We start from the raw sequence: 22,324 nt of genomic DNA, 5'->3' as shown, positions 1-22,324 counted from the left end.
AGCGATGGGTTTTAGGCTGTCAAAAGAACTATGGTGTGTGCATGCGCGGGCCAAAGAAAGGCTGAGGCGCCTTCGAGTGTACAAGGATGGAGTGAGCGTGTCCGTCGTTTCCGTAGTGTAGCGGTTGTCACGTCTGCTTCACACGCAGAAGGTCCCCGGTTCGATCCCGGGCGGGAACAGTATTTTCCTGCCTATGTCGCATACTACTCCAGTGAGCCACGTCATGTGTGGATCTGCTGCATGTACCTTCGTCATGCAAGTGCCGCATTTATTGAATTTTTAAGTTACGATGGCAACCTTGTTACAAGTTGTCTGTGAAGCAAGCCTGAAAGCAGTAGTTTCCGTGGTGTAGCGGTTATCACGTCTGCCTAACACGCAGAAGGTCCCCGGTTCGATCCCGGGCGGAAACACTTTTTCATCACTTTAAACCGACAAGCATTTGCTACGATCTGTACCGAAACCTTGGTAATCACCTTCATACGTCGGACCAGAGGGTCAGTTCCTTAGAGCAAATATGAAATTAGCTTTACATTGACGGGCAGTTTTTTGCGCTGACTCAGCCACCGACGTGCGACCAGTTTGCACAAAACGCTAGGGCTCGTCCGGGATTTGAACCCGGGACCTCCTGCACCCTAAGCAGGAATCATACCCCTAGACCAACGAGCCCTGTGACAGCGCGAGCGCCAAATATTCCAGCAAACTGCGTCCCTCGAAGTCGTCCAGGGTGCTCTTCGAGTCTGGTGCGGCTGGCGGGATGGGGGAGGTGCTCTCTGCCGGCAGTGCTGTTCTTCGACAGACTGTGTAGCGACACAATGGGTCATGGGCAGCACCGTTCTCGGAGGTGCCGTGGCCCGCGGTCGGCGGCCTCCCAGCGCTATTGGCATCTTCATGTAAAGCTGCAGCTGGGCTCGCACTGCCTGCTGCTAAGGAGGTGATTGTTTTTGCTAATGTGACTTGCAATAACGACTGCGCGAAACGCCGCTATCTCGTTCGGGATGCTACGACAGACACCCTCTCGAGCACCCCGAAGACTTGTTGAGCCCTCGGCAGCGATGGGTTTTAGGCTGTCAAAAGAACTATGGTGTGTGCATGCGCGGGCCAAAGAAAGGCTGAGGCGCCTTCGAGTGTACAAGGATGGAGTGAGCGTGTCCGTCGTTTCCGTAGTGTAGCGGTTGTCACGTCTGCTTCACACGCAGAAGGTCCCCGGTTCGATCCCGGGCGGGAACAGTATTTTCCTGCCTATGTCGCATACTACTCCAGTGAGCCACGTCATGTGTGGATCTGCTGCATGTACCTTCGTCATGCAAGTGCCGCATTTATTGAATTTTTAAGTTACGATGGCAACCTTGTTACAAGTTGTCTGTGAAGCAAGCCTGAAAGCAGTAGTTTCCGTGGTGTAGCGGTTATCACGTCTGCCTAACACGCAGAAGGTCCCCGGTTCGATCCCGGGCGGAAACACTTTTTCATCACTTTAAACCGACAAGCATTTGCTACGATCTGTACCGAAACCTTGGTAATCACCTTCATACGTCGGACCAGAGGGTCAGTTCCTTAGAGCAAATATGAAATTAGCTTTACATTGACGGGCAGTTTTTTGCGCTGACTCAGCCACCGACGTGCGACCAGTTTGCACAAAACGCTAGGGCTCGTCCGGGATTTGAACCCGGGACCTCCTGCACCCTAAGCAGGAATCATACCCCTAGACCAACGAGCCCTGTGACAGCGCGAGCGCCAAATATTCCAGCAAACTGCGTCCCTCGAAGTCGTCCAGGGTGCTCTTCGAGTCTGGTGCGGCTGGCGGGATGGGGGAGGTGCTCTCTGCCGGCAGTGCTGTTCTTCGACAGACTGTGTAGCGACACAATGGGTCATGGGCAGCACCGTTCTCGGAGGTGCCGTGGCCCGCGGTCGGCGGCCTCCCAGCGCTATTGGCATCTTCATGTAAAGCTGCAGCTGGGCTCGCACTGCCTGCTGCTAAGGAGGTGATTGTTTTTGCTAATGTGACTTGCAATAACGACTGCGCGAAACGCCGCTATCTCGTTCGGGATGCTACGACAGACACCCTCTCGAGCACCCCGAAGACTTGTTGAGCCCTCGGCAGCGATGGGTTTTAGGCTGTCAAAAGAACTATGGTGTGTGCATGCGCGGGCCAAAGAAAGGCTGAGGCGCCTTCGAGTGTACAAGGATGGAGTGAGCGTGTCCGTCGTTTCCGTAGTGTAGCGGTTGTCACGTCTGCTTCACACGCAGAAGGTCCCCGGTTCGATCCCGGGCGGGAACAGTATTTTCCTGCCTATGTCGCATACTACTCCAGTGAGCCACGTCATGTGTGGATCTGCTGCATGTACCTTCGTCATGCAAGTGCCGCATTTATTGAATTTTTAAGTTACGATGGCAACCTTGTTACAAGTTGTCTGTGAAGCAAGCCTGAAAGCAGTAGTTTCCGTGGTGTAGCGGTTATCACGTCTGCCTAACACGCAGAAGGTCCCCGGTTCGATCCCGGGCGGAAACACTTTTTCATCACTTTAAACCGACAAGCATTTGCTACGATCTGTACCGAAACCTTGGTAATCACCTTCATACGTCGGACCAGAGGGTCAGTTCCTTAGAGCAAATATGAAATTAGCTTTACATTGACGGGCAGTTTTTTGCGCTGACTCAGCCACCGACGTGCGACCAGTTTGCACAAAACGCTAGGGCTCGTCCGGGATTTGAACCCGGGACCTCCTGCACCCTAAGCAGGAATCATACCCCTAGACCAACGAGCCCTGTGACAGCGCGAGCGCCAAATATTCCAGCAAACTGCGTCCCTCGAAGTCGTCCAGGGTGCTCTTCGAGTCTGGTGCGGCTGGCGGGATGGGGGAGGTGCTCTCTGCCGGCAGTGCTGTTCTTCGACAGACTGTGTAGCGACACAATGGGTCATGGGCAGCACCGTTCTCGGAGGTGCCGTGGCCCGCGGTCGGCGGCCTCCCAGCGCTATTGGCATCTTCATGTAAAGCTGCAGCTGGGCTCGCACTGCCTGCTGCTAAGGAGGTGATTGTTTTTGCTAATGTGACTTGCAATAACGACTGCGCGAAACGCCGCTATCTCGTTCGGGATGCTACGACAGACACCCTCTCGAGCACCCCGAAGACTTGTTGAGCCCTCGGCAGCGATGGGTTTTAGGCTGTCAAAAGAACTATGGTGTGTGCATGCGCGGGCCAAAGAAAGGCTGAGGCGCCTTCGAGTGTACAAGGATGGAGTGAGCGTGTCCGTCGTTTCCGTAGTGTAGCGGTTGTCACGTCTGCTTCACACGCAGAAGGTCCCCGGTTCGATCCCGGGCGGGAACAGTATTTTCCTGCCTATGTCGCATACTACTCCAGTGAGCCACGTCATGTGTGGATCTGCTGCATGTACCTTCGTCATGCAAGTGCCGCATTTATTGAATTTTTAAGTTACGATGGCAACCTTGTTACAAGTTGTCTGTGAAGCATGCCTGAAAGCAGTAGTTTCCGTGGTGTAGCGGTTATCACGTCTGCCTAACACGCAGAAGGTCCCCGGATCGATCCCGGGCGGAAACACTTTTTCATCACTTTAAACCGACAAGCATTTGCTACGATCTGTACCGAAACCTTGGTAATCACCTTCATACGTCGGACCAGAGGGTCAGTTCCTTAGAGCAAATATGAAATTAGCTTTACATTGACGGGCAGTTTTTTGCGCTGACTCAGCCACCGACGTGCGACCAGTTTGCACAAAACGCTAGGGCTCGTCCGGGATTTGAACCCGGGACCTCCTGCACCCTAAGCAGGAATCATACCCCTAGACCAACGAGCCCTGTGACAGCGCGAGCGCCAAATATTCCAGCAAACTGCGTCCCTCGAAGTCGTCCAGGGTGCTCTTCGAGTCTGGTGCGGCTGGCGGGATGGGGGAGGTGCTCTCTGCCGGCAGTGCTGTTCTTCGACAGACTGTGTAGCGACACAATGGGTCATGGGCAGCACCGTTCTCGGAGGTGCCGTGGCCCGCGGTCGGCGGCCTCCCAGCGCTATTGGCATCTTCATGTAAAGCTGCAGCTGGGCTCGCACTGCCTGCTGCTAAGGAGGTGATTGTTTTTGCTAATGTGACTTGCAATAACGACTGCGCGAAACGCCGCTATCTCGTTCGGGATGCTACGACAGACACCCTCTCGAGCACCCCGAAGACTTGTTGAGCCCTCGGCAGCGATGGGTTTTAGGCTGTCAAAAGAACTATGGTGTGTGCATGCGCGGGCCAAAGAAAGGCTGAGGCGCCTTCGAGTGTACAAGGATGGAGTGAGCGTGTCCGTCGTTTCCGTAGTGTAGCGGTTGTCACGTCTGCTTCACACGCAGAAGGTCCCCGGTTCGATCCCGGGCGGGAACAGTATTTTCCTGCCTATGTCGCATACTACTCCAGTGAGCCACGTCATGTGTGGATCTGCTGCATGTACCTTCGTCATGCAAGTGCCGCATTTATTGAATTTTTAAGTTACGATGGCAACCTTGTTACAAGTTGTCTGTGAAGCAAGCCTGAAAGCAGTAGTTTCCGTGGTGTAGCGGTTATCACGTCTGCCTAACACGCAGAAGGTCCCCGGTTCGATCCCGGGCGGAAACACTTTTTCATCACTTTAAACCGACAAGCATTTGCTACGATCTGTACCGAAACCTTGGTAATCACCTTCATACGTCGGACCAGAGGGTCAGTTCCTTAGAGCAAATATGAAATTAGCTTTACATTGACGGGCAGTTTTTTGCGCTGACTCAGCCACCGACGTGCGACCAGTTTGCACAAAACGCTAGGGCTCGTCCGGGATTTGAACCCGGGACCTCCTGCACCCTAAGCAGGAATCATACCCCTAGACCAACGAGCCCTGTGACAGCGCGAGCGCCAAATATTCCAGCAAACTGCGTCCCTCGAAGTCGTCCAGGGTGCTCTTCGAGTCTGGTGCGGCTGGCGGGATGGGGGAGGTGCTCTCTGCCGGCAGTGCTGTTCTTCGACAGACTGTGTAGCGACACAATGGGTCATGGGCAGCACCGTTCTCGGAGGTGCCGTGGCCCGCGGTCGGCGGCCTCCCAGCGCTATTGGCATCTTCATGTAAAGCTGCAGCTGGGCTCGCACTGCCTGCTGCTAAGGAGGTGATTGTTTTTGCTAATGTGACTTGCAATAACGACTGCGCGAAACGTCGCTATCTCGTTCGGGATGCTACGACAGACACCCTCTCGAGCACCCCGAAGACTTGTTGAGCCCTCGGCAGCGATGGGTTTTAGGCTGTCAAAAGAACTATGGTGTGTGCATGCGCGGGCCAAAGAAAGGCTGAGGCGCCTTCGAGTGTACAAGGATGGAGTGAGCGTGTCCGTCGTTTCCGTAGTGTAGCGGTTGTCACGTCTGCTTCACACGCAGAAGGTCCCCGGTTCGATCCCGGGCGGGAACAGTATTTTCCTGCCTATGTCGCATACTACTCCAGTGAGCCACGTCATGTGTGGATCTGCTGCATGTACCTTCGTCATGCAAGTGCCGCATTTATTGAATTTTTAAGTTACGATGGCAACCTTGTTACAAGTTGTCTGTGAAGCAAGCCTGAAAGCAGCAGTTTCCGTGGTGTAGCGGTTATCACGTCTGCCTAACACGCAGAAGGTCCCCGGTTCGATCCCGGGCGGAAACACTTTTTCATCACTTTAAACCGACAAGCATTTGCTACGATCTGTACCGAAACCTTGGTAATCACCTTCATACGTCGGACCAGAGGGTCAGTTCCTTAGAGCAAATATGAAATTAGCTTTACATTGACGGGCAGTTTTTTGCGCTGACTCAGCCACCGACGTGCGACCAGTTTGCACAAAACGCTAGGGCTCGTCCGGGATTTGAAACCGGGACCTCCTGCACCCTAAGCAGGAATCATACCCCTAGACCAACGAGCCCTGTGACAGCGCGAGCGCCAAATATTCCAGCAAACTGCGTCCCTCGAAGTCGTCCAGGGTGCTCTTCGAGTCTGGTGCGGCTGGCGGGATGGGGGAGGTGCTCTCTGCCGGCAGTGCTGTTCTTCGACAGACTGTGTAGCGACACAATGGGTCATGGGCAGCACCGTTCTCGGAGGTGCCGTGGCCCGCGGTCGGCGGCCTCCCAGCGCTATTGGCATCTTCATGTAAAGCTGCAGCTGGGCTCGCACTGCCTGCTGCTAAGGAGGTGATTGTTTTTGCTAATGTGACTTGCAATAACGACTGCGCGAAACGCCGCTATCTCGTTCGGGATGCTACGACAGACACCCTCTCGAGCACCCCGAAGACTTGTTGAGCCCTCGGCAGCGATGGGTTTTAGGCTGTCAAAAGAACTATGGTGTGTGCATGCGCGGGCCAAAGAAAGGCTGAGGCGCCTTCGAGTGTACAAGGATGGAGTGAGCGTGTCCGTCGTTTCCGTAGTGTAGCGGTTGTCACGTCTGCTTCACACGCAGAAGGTCCCCGGTTCGATCCCGGGCGGGAACAGTATTTTCCTGCCTATGTCGCATACTACTCCAGTGAGCCACGTCATGTGTGGATCTGCTGCATGTACCTTCGTCATGCAAGTGCCGCATTTATTGAATTTTTAAGTTACGATGGCAACCTTGTTACAAGTTGTCTGTGAAGCAAGCCTGAAAGCAGTAGTTTCCGTGGTGTAGCGGTTATCACGTCTGCCTAACACGCAGAAGGTCCCCGGTTCGATCCCGGGCGGAAACACTTTTTCATCACTTTAAACCGACAAGCATTTGCTACGATCTGTACCGAAACCTTGGTAATCACCTTCATACGTCGGACCAGAGGGTCAGTTCCTTAGAGCAAATATGAAATTAGCTTTACATTGACGGGCAGTTTTTTGCGCTGACTCAGCCACCGACGTGCGACCAGTTTGCACAAAACGCTAGGGCTCGTCCGGGATTTGAACCCGGGACCTCCTGCACCCTAAGCAGGAATCATACCCCTAGACCAACGAGCCCTGTGACAGCGCGAGCGCCAAATATTCCAGCAAACTGCGTCCCTCGAAGTCGTCCAGGGTGCTCTTCGAGTCTGGTGCGGCTGGCGGGATGGGGGAGGTGCTCTCTGCCGGCAGTGCTGTTCTTCGACAGACTGTGTAGCGACACAATGGGTCATGGGCAGCACCGTTCTCGGAGGTGCCGTGGCCCGCGGTCGGCGGCCTCCCAGCGCTATTGGCATCTTCATGTAAAGCTGCAGCTGGGCTCGCACTGCCTGCTGCTAAGGAGGTGATTGTTTTTGCTAATGTGACTTGCAATAACGACTGCGCGAAACGTCGCTATCTCGTTCGGGATGCTACGACAGACACCCTCTCGAGCACCCCGAAGACTTGTTGAGCCCTCGGCAGCGATGGGTTTTAGGCTGTCAAAAGAACTATGGTGTGTGCATGCGCGGGCCAAAGAAAGGCTGAGGCGCCTTCGAGTGTACAAGGATGGAGTGAGCGTGTCCGTCGTTTCCGTAGTGTAGCGGTTGTCACGTCTGCTTCACACGCAGAAGGTCCCCGGTTCGATCCCGGGCGGGAACAGTATTTTCCTGCCTATGTCGCATACTACTCCAGTGAGCCACGTCATGTGTGGATCTGCTGCATGTACCTTCGTCATGCAAGTGCCGCATTTATTGAATTTTTAAGTTACGATGGCAACCTTGTTACAAGTTGTCTGTGAAGCAAGCCTGAAAGCAGTAGTTTCCGTGGTGTAGCGGTTATCACGTCTGCCTAACACGCAGAAGGTCCCCGGTTCGATCCCGGGCGGAAACACTTTTTCATCACTTTAAACCGACAAGCATTTGCTACGATCTGTACCGAAACCTTGGTAATCACCTTCATACGTCGGACCAGAGGGTCAGTTCCTTAGAGCAAATATGAAATTAGCTTTACATTGACGGGCAGTTTTTTGCGCTGACTCAGCCACCGACGTGCGACCAGTTTGCACAAAACGCTAGGGCTCGTCCGGGATTTGAAACCGGGACCTCCTGCACCCTAAGCAGGAATCATACCCCTAGACCAACGAGCCCTGTGACAGCGCGAGCGCCAAATATTCCAGCAAACTGCGTCCCTCGAAGTCGTCCAGGGTGCTCTTCGAGTCTGGTGCGGCTGGCGGGATGGGGGAGGTGCTCTCTGCCGGCAGTGCTGTTCTTCGACAGACTGTGTAGCGACACAATGGGTCATGGGCAGCACCGTTCTCGGAGGTGCCGTGGCCCGCGGTCGGCGGCCTCCCAGCGCTATTGGCATCTTCATGTAAAGCTGCAGCTGGGCTCGCACTGCCTGCTGCTAAGGAGGTGATTGTTTTTGCTAATGTGACTTGCAATAACGACTGCGCGAAACGCCGCTATCTCGTTCGGGATGCTACGACAGACACCCTCTCGAGCACCCCGAAGACTTGTTGAGCCCTCGGCAGCGATGGGTTTTAGGCTGTCAAAAGAACTATGGTGTGTGCATGCGCGGGCCAAAGAAAGGCTGAGGCGCCTTCGAGTGTACAAGGATGGAGTGAGCGTGTCCGTCGTTTCCGTAGTGTAGCGGTTGTCACGTCTGCTTCACACGCAGAAGGTCCCCGGTTCGATCCCGGGCGGGAACAGTATTTTCCTGCCTATGTCGCATACTACTCCAGTGAGCCACGTCATGTGTGGATCTGCTGCATGTACCTTCGTCATGCAAGTGCCGCATTTATTGAATTTTTAAGTTACGATGGCAACCTTGTTACAAGTTGTCTGTGAAGCAAGCCTGAAAGCAGTAGTTTCCGTGGTGTAGCGGTTATCACGTCTGCCTAACACGCAGAAGGTCCCCGGTTCGATCCCGGGCGGAAACACTTTTTCATCACTTTAAACCGACAAGCATTTGCTACGATCTGTACCGAAACCTTGGTAATCACCTTCATACGTCGGACCAGAGGGTCAGTTCCTTAGAGCAAATATGAAATTAGCTTTACATTGACGGGCAGTTTTTTGCGCTGACTCAGCCACCGACGTGCGACCAGTTTGCACAAAACGCTAGGGCTCGTCCGGGATTTGAACCCGGGACCTCCTGCACCCTAAGCAGGAATCATACCCCTAGACCAACGAGCCCTGTGACAGCGCGAGCGCCAAATATTCCAGCAAACTGCGTCCCTCGAAGTCGTCCAGGGTGCTCTTCGAGTCTGGTGCGGCTGGCGGGATGGGGGAGGTGCTCTCTGCCGGCAGTGCTGTTCTTCGACAGACTGTGTAGCGACACAATGGGTCATGGGCAGCACCGTTCTCGGAGGTGCCGTGGCCCGCGGTCGGCGGCCTCCCAGCGCTATTGGCATCTTCATGTAAAGCTGCAGCTGGGCTCGCACTGCCTGCTGCTAAGGAGGTGATTGTTTTTGCTAATGTGACTTGCAATAACGACTGCGCGAAACGCCGCTATCTCGTTCGGGATGCTACGACAGACACCCTCTCGAGCACCCCGAAGACTTGTTGAGCCCTCGGCAGCGATGGGTTTTAGGCTGTCAAAAGAACTATGGTGTGTGCATGCGCGGGCCAAAGAAAGGCTGAGGCGCCTTCGAGTGTACAAGGATGGAGTGAGCGCGTCCGTCGTTTCCGTAGTGTAGCGGTTATCACGTCTGCTTCACACGCAGAAGGTCCCCGGTTCGATCCCGGGCGGGAACAGTATTTTCCTGCCTATGTCGCATACTACTCCAGTGAGCCACGTCATGTGTGGATCTGCTGCATGTACACTCTTTGACATAAAACTTGACCGGCGGCCGGCCGCTTCAGAGGCTAAGTCCGCGCCGATCGCGACATGGGACAAAAAAACTGGCCAACTCGCTAATTCTCTAAGTCCGGTTATCTGCACAATCTGGCAACACTGTAGACTGCGGCACTTCCTGGAGGAAAACTTGTCGCATGATAGAGGAACTCTAGGCTGATTACGCCTGTGGTCTAGCGGTAGCGTGCGTTGTTTCTGTTCATAATGGCAGTGGATCGAGAGCAGCTGGCATAAAATATTTTTATAGCCTCTTCTGTCTGAATGCTGAAGACGTGAATGTAATGGTAGCGCAGATTCAATCTATTTCGCTTTGTGACACACCGATATCAAAATTTTATCCAGTAACGATTTTGCGGCAGATTTCCTGCAGACTGTCCTCCTCTGGACGCCGTATGCGGCAAAGCTCCGGGATCCATTTGCTGGCTACTGGCAGCGGCCGTGGCGACAGCAGCGGCGCTGCACTCCCCCGTTCTTTATCGAAAGCGCCTGCTACCGCTCATCGCTTTTGATGATTTAAAACGCTTTATTATTAAATGTTGCTCCACAGAAAATTTCTACAATTTCCATTCACGCTCAAAAGCAACGGAGACAGACGCCCTGATTAGTAGGCGGGTATTATATTACATTAATCGGCAAGAGCTGAGTATGGCCCGAAATTAATTTTATAGACTGGGACGAAATTAAACCACCTCACTACATTCGATGAATTTATAAATGCTTCATACCTCGTTTCTTTTCCTTTCAAACTCAATTTTTTGTGCAACTTTTGGTCAATGTTTGGATGTTTTCGTCAAGCCAGAGTGAGCGTCTGTGGTGTAAAGTGTATTACAGTTCTTGTTTCATTCCTTATGGTAAGTCTATGCGATAAACTGTGTGAATACCTTGCAATGCATGCTCTGTAGCAGTGCAGGAACACTGCACATTTGGAGTTCCATGTATGGGTTCATGAAGTATTTATTGTTGATCGGAAGTGATGGTTAAGGTCATCAGATTTAAACCAGAAAAATTTGTCGTTTTGAAGGTTTCAGAGAACGGAAAGGAATTGCTAACGCCGGTGTTAGAAAACGTCTACAGTTAAATGCTATTGCAAAAATTTAGAAGAAGGGAACTATATTAATGAACATGTGCACTTCATAAACAACCTTCTGACATGTTAGACCTATATGACGAACAAAGCTCAAATTTATATCGTTGACGGTTTGAATCTTTTCAGGGTCTATTTTACAGTGAAGCACCTTGGAATTTGCAAAGCAGAAATCCATGATATTAACTTCATTTTCTAAGTCGAAATCGGACGAAGATTGATGTTTAAAGGCATTCTTCAGATTTCGCATAAGAAATTTTTACTAGCACTTTGCAACTCCATTAATTAAAATGGAAAATAAAAGGTTGTAGTCAGCGGCTTCTACCGTGATTCGAACTGCTATGTCTTATAGCACAAGCACTGCAACGCACAAGGGAACCTCTGAGCTAACGACACACTGGCGGCCAGAGGCGGAATATAGTCACTGCGATGTTGCCTGAGCCTCAAAACGCAACCTTAAACACACGAACAGAGGAGGTGGAGACTACTGTTTTAACATCCCGTCGACAACGATGTCATTAGAGACGGAGCACAAGCTCGGATTAGGGAAGGATGGGGAAGGAAATCGGCCGTGCCCTTCCTAAGGAACCATCCCGGCATTTGCCTGAAGCGATTTAGGGAAATCATTGAAAACCTAAATCAGGATGGCCGGGCGCGGGATTGCACCGTCGTCCTCCCGAATGCACACACAAACAGGTGTTACTTATGTGAAGAACGCCGTTCTTGGAGTCCAGAAATTAAATATACTTTCTAATTGTGTCATCTTGCAGTGGATTATATCGTACGAGTTTTCGATGTGGAAAACGAATGTCAAGTGAATTTAGCGAGGTAACGCCGACCTACACCCGGAAGTAAATGCACTATCAGAGTGTTGACAAATACTTGCTACGACGCTGCCATTTCTAGGCTCTCTGACGAGGCAGCTCTTCAGCGAAATGCTTGCCGTGATTCTCCGATACGGTTCTTCAGAGTGGAGACGCGCGCGCACGTTTGGTTTTTATGCGGCGTTCTCCCCTGATGGTTTCTGACGTCGCCTTGTGGGCTATGTATACATATGAGACATTCAATTATCATTAATCCAAAATGATACAAGTTTCAGCTTCCGGCGTGGAAGAAGGCTGTTGACGCCGACATTATATCATTTCAACGTAGGGAAAGCAAAACGGATCATTCAATGTTTCTCATTCAACATAAAGCATGTGAGATAATTTTCCGTAACGTTCATAATCATCTAAAAATACAAACGAAGTAAAAATACACCGGAAGCTTATTCGAATTGAATATAACTCTTTGCACCTCGATGTCGAATTTGTCCACTTGAAATCTTTTGCAGCACACACATAGAATGTCATGATTACCACGAGAATGAAGAAATATGTTGGTAAGGATGGAAGCAAGAAGAGACGCAGTCAACAAATATTCTATTCCTCATTGCATTCATTTCATTTGACACGTAAGAAGAGGTAAAGTGGGAATTTACTTTCGTTAACACGAAAGATATGCCGCACATATTGATAACGAGGAAGTCTGCGTCTTCATACGTTTCCTCCTTGAAACCCGTATGCTCTATTATATACTAAGTAGCCCGATCATTGTTTCAGTAATGTTACCCTCTTGTTTGACCCCGTAACGATGAACAGATTCCAAATGCATGTCTCCCTTCCTGGGTTGTTTTTTGTGTTTTATTGCTTGGAATTCCTGAAGCAGACCACTGTGCCTTCCCCCTCGTGGGTTAGGTCTCAAAACTAAACCGCTTTGTATCCAATGGCATAATTTATTCAGACAGCATCAGCATAAGACTATCAAACAAAGCCTTCCATTTACAGTTGCAGCACTCTAACCAGCACTGACCAAAGTGTAATCCACGGTCATGGTCCTAAATTACCAGCTGTCTGCTACTGTGGCAAAGTCCGTACTACACTTTCGATTCCGCAGCACCATTTTATCTGGTAACACTGTGTAGTTGCACAGTTGTGCTACCAGGTCTGTCCTCACACTGTCAACTTTATGTATCTCACTTCTCCTGTAGCGTAGATCACGAGGAGCCGAAGTAAATGAGTGTATTCTGCATGACGTAACATTCAGTATTCCCTTCTTTCATAGCCACTCTTCATGTGCATCGATACCAAATAGGAATGCGAAAACTCTTGCGAGTGAGAGAATGACAGTAACAATCGTAACAAGAACAAGCAAATAATGAATGATGTTTATTCCAACGCAGAACGAGAATGGCTTTAAATATAAAAATCTGTATCTATATCTATATCCATATCTATTGATCTTTGCGTTGGCACAATGCAAATATATTCTTAGCATTTAGTTACTGAATTTAGTTCTGGATGTTTGCAGAGAAAAGGAAAAGTCGCTACTTCTCGCTAGTGTAATATAATGTGAACCAGAAACTACCCTTTCCTTAGAACACGACTCAAGCAGGTCCTCAAGTAGGTAGCAAGGCACTGCTGCATTCTGTTCCCTGACATTGCTCTGATGACGGTTAATGCAGATAGTTCCGATTATGAAATACAAAACGTATTGCAGGTTAGTTCCTAGGATAGTAACATTAAATTTGCGTTGTAGACGGCACATGAACGTGACGACTATCCATATTACTCATCAATATAAAAAGACAATATTTTGGGAATTTAGCAGGATTACTCAAAATGAATTCTGAAATTGGGTGACTGACTGCACATGTGCTAAACGTCGTCAAGAGTATACGATGTCCTAATCGCATTAGGAATATGAAGATCGTCTTCGACAGCTCGCAACTTTCATATTGCTATCTCCACCCTACTCCAGACAGCCCTCGGTGGAGTTGCACTACGTTGCCGATGTTATGGAAGGCCTTCAAACTGACAACAGACCACATATTGAAAAATACAAGCGAATTCTCTTGCAGCGTAAGCTTATTGTAACTAATCTAAAAATTATTGGAGAGGAACATTGTCCTATTCAAAAAAAGTAAAATGTTATACACTGTTGACGTCAAACGGACATTATCTATGTCCTGTCTTGTGTCCTACTCATCTATAATATCAAGTGTACTATAAAAATGATTATATATAATGGATGATAGGGTAATGCATTGATACCAGATGGTGGGGGCCGGCCGGTGTGGCCGTGCGGTTCTAGGCGCTTCAGTCTGGAACCGCGTGACCGCTACGGTCGCAGGTTCGAATCCTGCCTCGGGCATGGATGTGAGTGATGTCCTTAGGTTAGTTAGGTTTAAGTAGTTCTAAGTTCTAGGGGACTGATGACCTTAGAAGTTAAGTCCCATAGTGCTCAGAGCCATTTGAACCATTTGAACTATTTAACACAAAATGACATTAAACATTAAAGTTATTCACGAGCAGCTATTTGAGAATATGTATGAACATTAAATGACACGACGAACTGAAATAATATGACGAAGAGTTCAGCGCTCACTGGGAATAGAGCCCCTACACATATCGTTGTTGACTACACACAAAGAGACGTCAGCTACCGAATTTTATTCCACCAGCTGCTCAGAATAGCATCTTGAACTTACAGTCATCTCGCAAATAGTTCTGTGTCTCACTGGGAGTTAAAAACGTCAGATATCGTTAGTGTTGACAACGAATGAAAATACATTAAAAATCAAAATTATTATCCACCAGCAGATAGGTGTTCTCATGATAGAGCTTGATAATACATAATTAAATCTTTAGTGCCGGGCCAGGAATCGATCCCATTCACGCGTAATATGTGAAGGTGTTGAGGAATCTGCAGTTTTGAACAAACAACAAATTGTAGCCGAGCTGTATTGCCACGAAGGGATCAAATTCCGCGTTAAGGGCGGTCTGAGTTGCATTCCCAGTTTAGAACCAATTTTATCGACATACAGAAGCTCAAATAAAAGATGGAATAAGTGTCCTGTGACCATACATAGCGTTTGTGTCGTCACTTGAAATAAATAACTAGTTTAAGAAAGGTTACTGGTGAAAGAGTTTCTACATGTCGCCACTCCAGACTTTATTGTGGTTCAACCTACCGTCTACTTGGTAAAGAAGGAATATCATCTTTAATGTGAATTTTCAGACCACGCAGCCATTATATCTCCTTCACTTGGTGTAGCCAGGAGAGAATGGAATCTGTCTCTCCCTATCTAAAATCATTGACGGAAGTGGGAATCGAACCCAGACCATAGGTATAACAACCTACCATCCGTCCAACAGACCACGAAATCCTCTTCTCTGCGAGTAATTTTTCAATCGTAACGCAGTTGCGCCACACTGGATGAGAATTCTGACACACAGGCTCCCTGTAGTAATTTGCAGCATGTTCAGTAAATTCATTTACTTGGTTGACCGAATCACCATGAACTAGCTGCCTCGGCTACCCAGTGCATACATTCGACTATTTTGTAATCACAGAAATAAAATCACGTAACTGCCACCTACACACAACTGCCAACAGTGTAGGATGCAGAAGTTTAAATAGGAAGTGTTCCTTTCCACTTGAGCTATTCTATTGCGCTATCTGTTACTAGAAAACGTCGTTCAGTCCAAAAGAAAAGCTGTAACTGTTTGTCTCTCAGAAGTCAAGACCTGGCCATATGCATAATCTCACAGTGCTGTGGAATCCAAAAGTTCTGGAGGAATAGTTGCCGAGCTCTGGAGCTGCTGTAGCTACGTGTCAGCTTGTAGCATAGATAAGATGTCGCGAGTTCGAATACATTCAGTGCTACATTTTTTAAAACGCAATTCTGCTCTCTGCTGAAGGTATCAATCTAATGGAACTTTGAACATAATTCCCTTCACTTCTCAACCCAAAGTAGTCGCATGTGGAAAAAGGGCTAACTACTGTGACATTTTGTTCTATTCAGGTTTAATAGACAGCAGGCAGCAGATGCATCTCGAAGATGTGCAGGGAGAGCGCATCGTGCCATAATATGTCAGAAAAGTATTTTCTACATTAGCCGTCGTGTGGTAGTGATATTTTATTCTTCTTCAAACTTTGTTTGACAGCTTTAACTCAGAACAAGTTTTCTACATGCATGTAATCAATAAACTGCATGTGCATTGTCAGACTGTCATAGGTAACATCAGAGAATTCGCATATATCGTTGATGATTAATTTCCCTCTCATGTTTACTATTGTTTTAACAACACTAAAGGAAACCTTACGAAAATTGTGCTCTGTATTATAAGAAATGAAATAAAACTAACCATGATAACCTTACGACGAAAGTATCTGTACACAAGCATGCCTCTATCGACACGAATTAGTAAAATACTACTCACGTAGATTTTGATTGGGTCTGTGTTTAATTGGTATGCTGTGTCATACTCAAGAGGTATGCAAATGTGGCATTTCATAAATATAGTTACGTATTCCTAGAAACCCAAAATTCGCTTGTCAGCAGCGGAAAGAGGCCTTACCTGTTGTGCAGCATTGTAAGTTTTTCAACATTGCACTATGAGCTGAAAGCATTTTCTTGCGATTTCCTTATTGATGCTTGATCTGACTGCTTGTAGCTCTTTCACAGAAGGGATAAAAACGTTACAGTCAGTGAGACTGGAACTGCGAACCGTAACAGACGCTTTTTCACACGTCAGCACGTTACCACAGAGCTGGCGAGGAGGGATGGGTCTTAGCTTCCTATTACGAGGCCAATAGTAACTAGAACTCGTAAACCGCTATTTGAAGGTCGAGATTAGTTGCGGTTTCCACCTGTAACGACTTTCCTGGGCTGAAAACCGTAAATTTTCAATCTTTTGTTACCCTTCAAGCGATAATAACTCAGATTATTCAATGGAAATGACAGGTAAAATCAAGTGAACTTTGAGGCTTAATTCCGTGCACACCAGGAAGTAACTCGTCGATCACAGAGTTGCCAAACATACGTTGCCTTGTTGCCAAATCTCAGTTACAGTACCAGCAGGAAGAAGACGAACCGAAGTGATCCTACAGCGGTCTGGGAAGTGACCATAGCTGGTGTCTCCAAGTCGCGGCTGCTACGGCCTGGAATACGTAATGCGTCTGATTCGCTTTCTGTAACTAGGTTTAGGGACTGGAGCGTAGTTACTAATAATACTCAGAACTGACTGCAAACTGAGTATCATAAATCAGTAACTCTCATTGTTGTTTTTATATTTCTTTCGTAAGTGTACTCAAAACTAAGAAAGTCATTCACAGGCGTTTTCGTGCCTCGCCGATAGTCGAGCACAACATACAAATAAAAATAAAAAAGAATGTGTGTGTCTGTGTGTGTGTGTGTGTGTGAGAGAGAGAGAGAGAGAGAGATAAATAAAAAGCAATGAGAGAGAGTGTATAAAATTGTTGTAAAGAAATTGAATCATGGTATTTAAAGAAATCTTTCATTAAAATGACACGTTCCACATCATTACGAAATGTCGTATTCATGATCTATGGAACAAGAGTTAATCTAATGTAATCTAATCACATAATATTGATGATTAGCCATGAAGAGTCATGAATTACCGAAATTTTGGCCAATACCAGTAACCAAATCTAAACTTGAAAATAAAAGACGACAATTTTTGTAATAAACCGTGACTCCTATCAAGACCCTTTCGTCCCTGTTATCTAACCACGAAAGATGTCTGATATACCTCCATTCTGAAGTAACAAAGTGTGCATGCATTTAAAGATGAAGTGCATGATGTGAAGTTCTGTGACGGAGATACGAACCCAACACGTAATCCGATTGTTAACTAAGAAAAATCAAATGTTACGTATCGGTTTTTCTTACGAGCCGCTAGGTGTCTGAATCTAAAATAAGGATACAAACTTTTGTGCCTAAGCGACAATCGAACTGCACACCTACCGTGCATCCACGAATATAGCTTAAGTATCAGTTGCTTACTCATGAACAGTAAGATGTGTGCGTGTTTCACCAGAAATAACGACACCTGTTGCGATTGTTGGAAACACATGAACAGACATTGAAATTGCGCGTTAATTTTCACTAGCAGGTGGGTGTGCACTTGATAAAGCTAGAAATGAAATTATGAATATTTTTGTACTGGATCAGGTTTCAGACCCACATACTTACGTTTGGAGGAGACCTACAGAAGATTGCAGTCTTGGGAAAAGGAACGAAATGACTGAACTATACTGTTCCGAGAGATTCAGATCCTCGAAAGAGGAGATACGAATTCGAATCACAGTCCAGCACCAAATTTTTAAACGCCTCTAGTTCAATCAAGTACAAGTAAAATAAGAGCCCTGTCCCTTTAAATGGCTATCGGTTCATCAAATAAAATAAAATTTTCTAATGTAAGTAAGCTTACTGGTGACTGTATTTCTGTTTACCATGACTTCCGCTGTGTCATTTCCCAACGTAAACCGGCTCTGCCCAGTTGGTAATGAAGGAACGTGATGTTTAATGCGGATTCTGGATTATAACGTCTTTCTCTTGAAGTTACCAGAGGTAAAATAAATCTGTTTGTGCCTCTTAAAAGTAAATGCCTGAACCCACGCATTGCACCTGTGATAGCTCGTTCCACCATACCATTGTGGCCACATTACCCAGCCCCAAGAGTGTGCTGTAACGGATGATGTGCTTAGCTTACAAAATTAGTCACGGTGGAAAAAATGCGAGTCTATTAAATGGTCAAGTAGAAGCAAGCTTCTGACGCAGAGATTATGCTATTCTCATGTCAGCAGGATGTAAAGACTCTTCTAGGCATCATAGGCTGGATGTGAAGCCATTTTGATTTTTCACAAATTCAGCAAATTTCTTAAGTGGAAAAAATCCACTGTGAAGTGTGAAGTTACCGGATAATTCGATTATTACTGTTATTATTAATATCATTTTATTCATACCGCTGCTTTAACACAAGTGCTTGAACATCATTTAATGCCTTTTGGTCACTATAGATGTAGTTTCCCAAGAACAGGTTCTTTCCCTGTCTACGGAATCCTTTTCATGTTAATATCAAACACCAGCAATTACTCGTAGATTACTTTAAAACTAAAGTAATTGACGAAGACGTTACTTGGTAACAAAAACGCACTGCCTTTCTTCATTTACTTTCGCCTAGAAATGGCTATCGAGTACTGACAAACCAAAAGGCAAGAGATCTTACTGCCTTCCGATATACGTTGCTGTTAGTTCTTCCACATGATTTGGTCGACATGACCTGTTTCAAGTTGTGTATGACAGACAGTGTTTTAGAAAATCTATTGTTTCCCTTTGAAATAAACAGAAGTATTTTCATTCTAAGCTGTCCAAGTACAAAATTTTCGCAATATTAGTTCAAATTTAATATTCGCTTCTATAATGTAGGAAAGTATTTCACAGTCGCAAAACTCGCATCCGAAACGTTGACCTTACACTTCGTCGCTGACCATAAATTCTAGCTCAGAGTGACACCAGTTTAAATAACCTAATGTAGCGAAGACTCTTTGCCAGTGCTCTTTCTCACCGGAAAATACGCAATTCTCTCATTTGGCTCCATAAGTACACTGTAACAGTAATTTCTGTGTGAAATTTGTCTGTAAGCTTTTGCCTTCCAACCGGCAAAATACGGCAGAGTACGGCCGGTAAACAATTCACAAACCACGATCTAGTGCCAATAAGACGATTTCTTTAAACATTGTCGAAGTTGAGGGAATTTAGTTTCTGCTTAAATCGTCTTAAGCAGCAACGTTCACAGATATCTCAAATAGGAAAAAGCTGAATATCCAGGTACAAAGGTTGTAAAACAAACTTCCCACAGTTTGTGTCAGGTTGATCTTTTCGTCTGATAAAACTGCTTAAGTATTTTGTCTAAGAGGTATCACAAGTAGTATCCCTGTAGCTGTGGGAATCATTGGTTGAAAACGAGTTTAACACCAATGGGTACAGTGCTGCTAAATTTTCACATTTATTATCAACCTAAGTCTGAGTTCATCCACAAACTGAGGCGTATTTATAATATTGGAGCTAGACTGTGTATCCTTGTCTTTCTTGAGTGGTCATTGGAAGGCGTTTACACACACGTATACAATACTATGAATACTTCGAACGCTTTGGTTAACGTTGCTCTCATAAACTACTTTTTTTTTTTAAATTCTTCTGGGTCTTCAGCGTGCAATATGTGTTGTAAATACAGTCTCAGACCAAAAAATTGAGCGCCGAGTCGTTCACGTAAGGTGGACAATACAGTCGTGCTCTTCGCAGAATTCTATGTCTGGCAATATGCTCGATCTAGCAACATGTGGACTGCGGCACTTCCCAGAGGAAGTCTTGATTCCAGTCTTAGTACATTACTCTTGACTACGACCGTAGTCTTGAGGTAAAACGCGAGACAAGCTAATATGATATTGTAGATTCGCTTGAATTACACTCATAGCTTCAGCACCGAGAGGAAAGGGGCGATAAAAATTTTGTCGATAAGTGCTTTCGGTCGCCAGACGTCATATTAGCTGGTCTCGTGGTTTACCTGAAGACTACGGTCGTGTTCCAGCAGCGGTATGAATAAAATGATATTAATAATAACAGTAATAATCGAATTATCCGGTAACTTCACACTTCACAGTGGATTTTTTCCACTTAAGAAATTTGCTGAATTTGTGAAAAATCAAAATGGCTTCACATCCAGCCTATGATGCCTAGAAGAGTCTTTACATCCTGCTGACATGAGAATAGCATAATCTCTGCGTCAGAAGCTTGCTTCTACTTGACCATTTAATAGACTCGCATTTTTTCCACCGTGACTAATTTTGTAAGCTAAGCACATCATCCGTTACAGCACACTCTTGGGGCTGGGTAATGTGGCCACAATGGTATGGTGGAACGAGCTATCACAGGTGCAATGCGTGGGTTCAGGCATTTACTTTTAAGAGGCACAAACAGATTTATTTTACCTCTGGTAACTTCAAGAGAAAGACGTTATAATCCAGAATCCGCATTAAACATCACGTTCCTTCATTACCAACTGGGCAGAGCCGGTTTACGTTGGGAAATGACACAGCGGAAGTCATGGTAAACAGAAATACAGTCGCCAGTAAGCTTACTTACATTAGAAAATTTTATTTTATTTGATGAACCGATAGCCATTTAAAGGGACAGGGCTCTTATTTTACTTGTACTTGATTGAACTAGAGGCGTTTAAAAATTTGGTGCTGGACTGTGATTCGAATTCGTATCTCCTCTTTCGAGGATCTGAATCTCTCGGAACAGTATAGTTCAGTCATTTCGTTCCTTTTCCCAAGACTGCAATCTTCTGTAGGTCTCCTCCAAACGTAAGTATGTGGGTCTGAAACCTGATCCAGTACAAAAATATTCATAATTTCATTTCTAGCTTTATCAAGTGCACACCCACCTGCTAGTGAAAATTAACGCGCAATTTCAATGTCTGTTCATGTGTTTCCAACAATCGCAACAGGTGTCGTTATTTCTGGTGAAACACGCACACATCTTACTGTTCATGAGTAAGCAACTGATACTTAAGCTATATTCGTGGATGCACGGTAGGTGTGCAGTTCGATTGTCGCTTAGGCACAAAAGTTTGTATCCTTATTTTAGATTCAGACACCTAGCGGCTCGTAAGAAAAACCGATACGTAACATTTGATTTTTCTTAGTTAACAATCGGATTACGTGTTGGGTTCGTATCTCCGTCACAGAACTTCACATCATGCACTTCATCTTTAAATGCATGCACACTTTGTTACTTCAGAATGGAGGTATATCAGACATCTTTCGTGGTTAGATAACAGGGACGAAAGGGTCTTGATAGGAGTCACGGTTTATTACAAAAATTGTCGTCTTTTATTTTCAAGTTTAGATTTGGTTACTGGTATTGGCCAAAATTTCGGTAATTCATGACTCTTCATGGCTAATCATCAATATTATGTGATTAGATTACATTAGATTAACTCTTGTTCCATAGATCATGAATACGACATTTCGTAATGATGTGGAACGTGTCATTTTAATGAAAGATTTCTTTAAATACCATGATTCAATTTCTTTACAACAATTTTATACACTCTCTCTCATTGCTTTTTATCTCTCTCTCTCTCTCTCTCTCTCTCACACACACACACACACAGACACACACATTCTTTTTTATTTTTATTTGTATGTTGTGCTCGACTATCGGCGAGGCACGAAAACGCCTGTGAATGACTTTCTTAGTTTTGAGTACACTTACGAAAGAAATATAAAAACAACAATGAGAGTTACTGATTTATGATGCTCAGTTTGCAGTCAGTTCTGAGTATTATTAGTAACTACGCTCCAGTCCCTAAACCTAGTTACAGAAAGCGAATCAGACGCATTACGTATTCCAGGCCGTAGCAGCCGCGACTTGGAGACACCAGCTATGGTCACTTCCCAGACCGCTGTAGGATCACTTCGGTTCGTCTTCTTCCTGCTGGTACTGTAACTGAGATTTGGCAACAAGGCAACGTATGTTTGGCAACTCTGTGATCGACGAGTTACTTCCTGGTGTGCACGGAATTAAGCCTCAAAGTTCACTTGATTTTACCTGTCATTTCCATTGAATAATCTGAGTTATTATCGCTTGAAGGGTAACAAAAGATTGAAAATTTA

The 22,324-nt window shown here is 46.4% G+C and overlaps 28 non-coding genes across 28 annotated transcripts; 19 read left to right on the top strand and 9 right to left on the bottom strand.

The window, feature by feature from the left end:
- Positions 1 to 106: 106 nt before the first annotated feature.
- Trnav-cac (transfer RNA valine (anticodon CAC)) lies at positions 107 to 179 on the top strand. The gene has a single exon. It is a non-coding gene; the product is annotated as a tRNA-Val (tRNA).
- A 158-nt stretch (positions 180 to 337) lies between these two features.
- Positions 338 to 410, top strand: Trnav-aac (transfer RNA valine (anticodon AAC)). The gene has a single exon. It is a non-coding gene; the product is annotated as a tRNA-Val (tRNA).
- A 184-nt stretch (positions 411 to 594) lies between these two features.
- Trnap-agg (transfer RNA proline (anticodon AGG)) lies at positions 595 to 666 on the bottom strand. Its single transcript has one exon. It is a non-coding gene; the product is annotated as a tRNA-Pro (tRNA).
- Positions 667 to 1,154: 488 nt separating this feature from the next.
- Positions 1,155 to 1,227, top strand: Trnav-cac (transfer RNA valine (anticodon CAC)). The gene has a single exon. It is a non-coding gene; the product is annotated as a tRNA-Val (tRNA).
- Positions 1,228 to 1,385: 158 nt separating this feature from the next.
- Positions 1,386 to 1,458, top strand: Trnav-aac (transfer RNA valine (anticodon AAC)). Its single transcript has one exon. It is a non-coding gene; the product is annotated as a tRNA-Val (tRNA).
- Positions 1,459 to 1,642: 184 nt separating this feature from the next.
- On the bottom strand, positions 1,643 to 1,714 carry Trnap-agg (transfer RNA proline (anticodon AGG)). Its single transcript has one exon. It is a non-coding gene; the product is annotated as a tRNA-Pro (tRNA).
- Positions 1,715 to 2,202: 488 nt separating this feature from the next.
- Positions 2,203 to 2,275, top strand: Trnav-cac (transfer RNA valine (anticodon CAC)). The gene has a single exon. It is a non-coding gene; the product is annotated as a tRNA-Val (tRNA).
- Positions 2,276 to 2,433: 158 nt separating this feature from the next.
- Positions 2,434 to 2,506, top strand: Trnav-aac (transfer RNA valine (anticodon AAC)). The gene has a single exon. It is a non-coding gene; the product is annotated as a tRNA-Val (tRNA).
- Positions 2,507 to 2,690: 184 nt separating this feature from the next.
- Positions 2,691 to 2,762, bottom strand: Trnap-agg (transfer RNA proline (anticodon AGG)). Its single transcript has one exon. It is a non-coding gene; the product is annotated as a tRNA-Pro (tRNA).
- Positions 2,763 to 3,250: 488 nt separating this feature from the next.
- Positions 3,251 to 3,323, top strand: Trnav-cac (transfer RNA valine (anticodon CAC)). Its single transcript has one exon. It is a non-coding gene; the product is annotated as a tRNA-Val (tRNA).
- Positions 3,324 to 3,481: 158 nt separating this feature from the next.
- On the top strand, positions 3,482 to 3,554 carry Trnav-aac (transfer RNA valine (anticodon AAC)). The gene has a single exon. It is a non-coding gene; the product is annotated as a tRNA-Val (tRNA).
- Positions 3,555 to 3,738: 184 nt separating this feature from the next.
- On the bottom strand, positions 3,739 to 3,810 carry Trnap-agg (transfer RNA proline (anticodon AGG)). Its single transcript has one exon. It is a non-coding gene; the product is annotated as a tRNA-Pro (tRNA).
- Positions 3,811 to 4,298: 488 nt separating this feature from the next.
- Positions 4,299 to 4,371, top strand: Trnav-cac (transfer RNA valine (anticodon CAC)). Its single transcript has one exon. It is a non-coding gene; the product is annotated as a tRNA-Val (tRNA).
- A 158-nt stretch (positions 4,372 to 4,529) lies between these two features.
- Positions 4,530 to 4,602, top strand: Trnav-aac (transfer RNA valine (anticodon AAC)). The gene has a single exon. It is a non-coding gene; the product is annotated as a tRNA-Val (tRNA).
- Positions 4,603 to 4,786: 184 nt separating this feature from the next.
- On the bottom strand, positions 4,787 to 4,858 carry Trnap-agg (transfer RNA proline (anticodon AGG)). Its single transcript has one exon. It is a non-coding gene; the product is annotated as a tRNA-Pro (tRNA).
- A 488-nt stretch (positions 4,859 to 5,346) lies between these two features.
- Trnav-cac (transfer RNA valine (anticodon CAC)) lies at positions 5,347 to 5,419 on the top strand. Its single transcript has one exon. It is a non-coding gene; the product is annotated as a tRNA-Val (tRNA).
- A 158-nt stretch (positions 5,420 to 5,577) lies between these two features.
- On the top strand, positions 5,578 to 5,650 carry Trnav-aac (transfer RNA valine (anticodon AAC)). The gene has a single exon. It is a non-coding gene; the product is annotated as a tRNA-Val (tRNA).
- Positions 5,651 to 5,834: 184 nt separating this feature from the next.
- Positions 5,835 to 5,906, bottom strand: Trnap-agg (transfer RNA proline (anticodon AGG)). The gene has a single exon. It is a non-coding gene; the product is annotated as a tRNA-Pro (tRNA).
- Positions 5,907 to 6,394: 488 nt separating this feature from the next.
- Positions 6,395 to 6,467, top strand: Trnav-cac (transfer RNA valine (anticodon CAC)). Its single transcript has one exon. It is a non-coding gene; the product is annotated as a tRNA-Val (tRNA).
- A 158-nt stretch (positions 6,468 to 6,625) lies between these two features.
- Positions 6,626 to 6,698, top strand: Trnav-aac (transfer RNA valine (anticodon AAC)). Its single transcript has one exon. It is a non-coding gene; the product is annotated as a tRNA-Val (tRNA).
- Positions 6,699 to 6,882: 184 nt separating this feature from the next.
- Positions 6,883 to 6,954, bottom strand: Trnap-agg (transfer RNA proline (anticodon AGG)). The gene has a single exon. It is a non-coding gene; the product is annotated as a tRNA-Pro (tRNA).
- Positions 6,955 to 7,442: 488 nt separating this feature from the next.
- On the top strand, positions 7,443 to 7,515 carry Trnav-cac (transfer RNA valine (anticodon CAC)). The gene has a single exon. It is a non-coding gene; the product is annotated as a tRNA-Val (tRNA).
- Positions 7,516 to 7,673: 158 nt separating this feature from the next.
- Trnav-aac (transfer RNA valine (anticodon AAC)) lies at positions 7,674 to 7,746 on the top strand. The gene has a single exon. It is a non-coding gene; the product is annotated as a tRNA-Val (tRNA).
- Positions 7,747 to 7,930: 184 nt separating this feature from the next.
- Trnap-agg (transfer RNA proline (anticodon AGG)) lies at positions 7,931 to 8,002 on the bottom strand. Its single transcript has one exon. It is a non-coding gene; the product is annotated as a tRNA-Pro (tRNA).
- A 488-nt stretch (positions 8,003 to 8,490) lies between these two features.
- Positions 8,491 to 8,563, top strand: Trnav-cac (transfer RNA valine (anticodon CAC)). The gene has a single exon. It is a non-coding gene; the product is annotated as a tRNA-Val (tRNA).
- A 158-nt stretch (positions 8,564 to 8,721) lies between these two features.
- Trnav-aac (transfer RNA valine (anticodon AAC)) lies at positions 8,722 to 8,794 on the top strand. Its single transcript has one exon. It is a non-coding gene; the product is annotated as a tRNA-Val (tRNA).
- A 184-nt stretch (positions 8,795 to 8,978) lies between these two features.
- On the bottom strand, positions 8,979 to 9,050 carry Trnap-agg (transfer RNA proline (anticodon AGG)). Its single transcript has one exon. It is a non-coding gene; the product is annotated as a tRNA-Pro (tRNA).
- Positions 9,051 to 9,538: 488 nt separating this feature from the next.
- On the top strand, positions 9,539 to 9,611 carry Trnav-cac (transfer RNA valine (anticodon CAC)). The gene has a single exon. It is a non-coding gene; the product is annotated as a tRNA-Val (tRNA).
- Positions 9,612 to 22,324: the final 12,713 nt, after the last annotated feature.

Source organism: Schistocerca nitens, chromosome 2 (assembly GCF_023898315.1).
Source record: "Schistocerca nitens isolate TAMUIC-IGC-003100 chromosome 2, iqSchNite1.1, whole genome shotgun sequence".
Lineage (NCBI taxonomy): Eukaryota > Metazoa > Arthropoda > Insecta > Orthoptera > Acrididae > Schistocerca > Schistocerca nitens.
This window is presented reverse-complemented; position numbering and strand designations above follow the sequence as displayed.